This window comes from Belonocnema kinseyi, chromosome 5 (assembly GCF_010883055.1).
Source record: "Belonocnema kinseyi isolate 2016_QV_RU_SX_M_011 chromosome 5, B_treatae_v1, whole genome shotgun sequence".
In the NCBI taxonomy this organism is placed as follows: Eukaryota; Metazoa; Arthropoda; class Insecta; order Hymenoptera; family Cynipidae; genus Belonocnema; species Belonocnema kinseyi.
In genome coordinates this window covers 95,861,507-95,865,560 of record NC_046661.1, presented here as the reverse complement: position 1 = coordinate 95,865,560, position 4,054 = coordinate 95,861,507, and the positions used below count along the sequence as shown (strand labels likewise).

General features: G+C 25.8%; 1 protein-coding gene across 1 annotated transcript in view; it reads right to left on the bottom strand.

The window, feature by feature from the left end:
* Window positions 1-4,054, bottom strand: part of LOC117173029 (neuroendocrine convertase 2) — a 59,814-nt gene that overhangs the window by 26,003 nt on the left and 29,757 nt on the right. The window lies entirely within an intron of this gene.

Genomic DNA, 4,054 nt, shown 5'->3' with positions numbered 1-4,054 from the left:
TACTACCTTCTATACCTCTTCTTCCGTCCTAGCCTTCTCCGCCTCTTCCTCAAACCTTTTATTCTCTTCCTCTTTCTTTTGATAACACAATTCAGTATACTCAGTATACTTCATATTTTTATCTCATGAATATTAAAATTTTAACTTCAATATTCGTGTCTTATATAATAAAAACATCGGCCAATTTCCTGAATATCAGAGTTGGAAGGGCGTTAGTGACTCTTGATAGAGGTGTTTGTTTATAGCGAGTCAAGTTGCTAGTATGTATTAATGAATTTTTAAATTAAGAAAAGTACATTTTTTACCAAAAACATAATAGTCAAACTTTTAATTTGAAAAAAAATTAACTGATAAAAAAGACATTTCAACGAAATAGTTGATTATTTTTACTAAATTATTGAACAATTTTCGACCAAAATTCGAATAGGTAAATTTACAATTTCCAAATAATTTTTCAACCAAAAAAAAAGAGAATTTTCAACAAAACAGTTCAATTTTCAACCAAAAGGATGAATTTTTAATTAAAATTTTGAATTATCGACCAAAACATACATTTTTAAGAGAGAAGTTCAACTTTGAAACTAAGTTGTTAAATTTTTAACCAAAGTATTTATTATTGCACAAAAAGATTTAATTTCTACCGGAAAAACCGAACTTTTAACAAAATTCAAGGATTCTTTACCAATAACGTGAATTTTTAAACAAAATGGTTAATGTGCTACACAAAAAAAATTAATTTTTAAGCAAATTCAACAATTCTCAACCAAAATGTTAAATTTTAAATTAAAAAGGATGAATTTTTGAATGAAAAGATTTACTTACAAAAAAGGCCAATTTTTAAGAAAGTTCAAGGATTCTGAACCAAAAAGTTAAATTTTCAAATTAAAAAAAAAGCATTTTTAAACAAAAAGATTATTTTATTTTTAAAAAGACTAATTTTTCATCAAAATCAAGAGTTCTCAACCAAAGCGTTGAAGTTTCAACTAAAAAAAGATGAATTTTTAAGAAAAATAATTACTACCAAAAAAGAGGAATTTCTGATCAAATTCAAGAATTCTCAACCGAAAAATTGAATTTTCAACTTAAAAGATATTTTTTTTAATAAAACTATTAATTTTGTACCCAAAACACTTATCGCGTGGAAACTTAATAAAAACGTTACAATCTATTACCACATGTAACGTTGTTAATGGACGATCCCTTATTTCTAATTACATTAGATTACCCTGGATTACCTCTATATATGGAATTAGTCTAGGTGACCTAAAATTACTCTAAATTAAAATAGGATTACTCCAGATATCGGAAAATTATACTGGATTACTCCACATAAACTAGACTTAGGCGAATTTTTAACTAAAATGGATTCTTTTTAAAAACAATTTTTGAATTTTCAACAAAATCATGCATTTTTTAACCAAGAACATTTGTTTTTTAACGAAAAAGACGAATGTTCAACGAAATACATCAATTTTTAACTGAAAAATATAGATTTTCAGCTAAACAGTTAAATCTTATAATCAAAAGATAAATGTTTCATCGAAAATGAAATAGTTAAATTTTTACTTTAAACATAAGTATTAAAAAAACAATGAACAATGAAGCAAATTTTCAAACAAAGTGATGAATTTTTAACTAAACTGAAGAATCTTTGAACAAAAAATTAACTTTTTTTCAGAATATTGTGTAATTGTCTAGAAAGTAAATTAACTTTTAATCAAAATAGATGAAATCTCAACGAAAAATTTAATAATTCATATTTCAGGCCAAACAAATGTTAGTTAAAACTTTAAAAAAGACAGCTGAAAGTAAACCAAATTAATTTTCATCTAAATACTTGAATTTGATAACAACCTTTTAACCAAAAGAAGACTTTTTCACGAAATTTTCGAATTTTCTACAAAGTAGATTATTTTTTAACCAAACAATAGAATTTTCAAAGAAAAATATATATTATTAACCGAGAAGATTAGTTGAATTTTTAACTGATATATATATCGAATAATCAGAAAAATAGTCCCGTTTTTTATGAAGGACATGAGTTTTCAAATAAAATGAAGAATCTTCGACTGGAATAGTTAAATCTACATTAAAAAAATAAATTTTCAACCAAAAAGAGAAATTTTCAACTAACATGAAAAAACTGAAAAAAGAATTTTTAATAAGTAGTCCAAATATCAACGCGCTAGTTGAACTTTGAAACAAAAAGATTAATTTTCTACCAAAAACGACAATTTTATATCCAAATAGTCAAATTTTGAACCCAATAGTTTAATTTTCAAGTGAAAAGGATAAACTTACAATAAAAAATGTATGAATTACATTTTCAGTTAAAAAAGTTAATTTTCAACCAAATTATTTTCAGCTGCAATCAAGAATCTTCAACCAGGAAAATGAATTTTTCAAGTAAGAAAGTATTTCTACTTTCAACAAAGTTGTTAAATTTTCAACTCAAAAAGAAAATTTTTCATGCAAATAACAGCTGATGTTTTAACTAAAAAAGATAATGAAATACAAATATTTTGAATTAAAAAGATAAATATTTTCTAACAAAAAAAGTATAATATTCAACAAAACAGTCAAATTTATAATTAGGGAATGAATTTTCAACTATAAAAAAGTTTTCAATGAAAAAAAATGAACTTTTAATCAAAAAACGACTTTCAACGATATAGATAAATTTTAAAGCCACACAGAAAAAACAGAAGATAAACTTTACATCGATTTCGGACGAAAGATTCTCTGCAACAAAAATCAACTTCACAGAATAAACTTTACACAAATATCGGTTAAACTTTCTTTTGTTTTCCATGATAAACACATGTTTTTTGAAAGATGCGAAGTTGGCTAAACAAAACTTTGTCGCTCTAAGAAATTTCCTGCAACACATTTTATTCATAGTTTTTTCTGTGAAATAAATAAAGTATTCAGCCAGGTAGTTTAATTTTCAATAAAAGAAGACGAATTTTTAGCATAACAATTGAATTTCCAAACAAAAAATTACTTTTTAACAAAATTGATAAATTTCCTAAAAATTAGTTACGTTACTTGTAATTGTTACTAGTTATTTAAATATGTTAACGTCCAAACTTTTAAATATTTCATCCAAACGAATTTCGATGTTAATTTTTTAAGAAAAAAAATCTGCCTCCAGCCGGATTTGAACCGGGAACGCCACAATACATGAGTGGAGCGTTAATTAATTACGCTGCCGATACCTCAGCAGATCTTTTCTTGATCTTCGTAACAACATTTTTACAAAGTAATGCTATACTTATTTGTACACTGCAACCAATGAACTGTTTTCAATCAACGTGTATACATTCTAATTAATATTTAGAAGATCTTATTACCATTTAAAAGTATTCAAACCTGAATTTCAAAATCTTAAATTAATACAAATTTCGACGTTAAAACTATTACTTCGTAAAAATAATTGTTGACGAACAAGACCAAATCTTCCTCAGTCCGGATTTGAACCGCAAACGCCGCTATCAATAAATGAGGCGTTAACTGTCTAGCGTTAATTGCTTGATGCGCGACTAATGTATAGTGGCGTTCCTGGTTCAAATTCAGGCTCGGGGAAATTTTTTTTTTGTTTTTCGACAATTATTTATCCGAAATAATAGTTTTAACATCGAAATTTGTATTAAATGAAAAATTTTAAAACTCGGACGATAACATCTTTAAATTGTGATAACATCTTTGAAATATTAAGACGTTTACAGGATGTAAACCAGATTTATATGACCTTTTCATAAAATTTTTTGTCTAATCTTCTCCTTTGCTTCACACAAGCTTCACACATTTTCAAAGGAGCAATATCTGCACTAATAGGTTGAGAAACTAGATTATCCGTGGTGCAATTTCCTCACAGTAATTACTGCTAAACTAGTTTCATAATAATTGCAACTTTAAATTCCAGATTCAACACTTCATAACACTTTTTTAATCTTAAAATGGACATTGTTATTTTTTGAAAATATAATTTTCAGATAAATTTTTTCTGGACAAATGATTCAGAAAGACGTTAAAAGTGTCCTATTTTTTATAA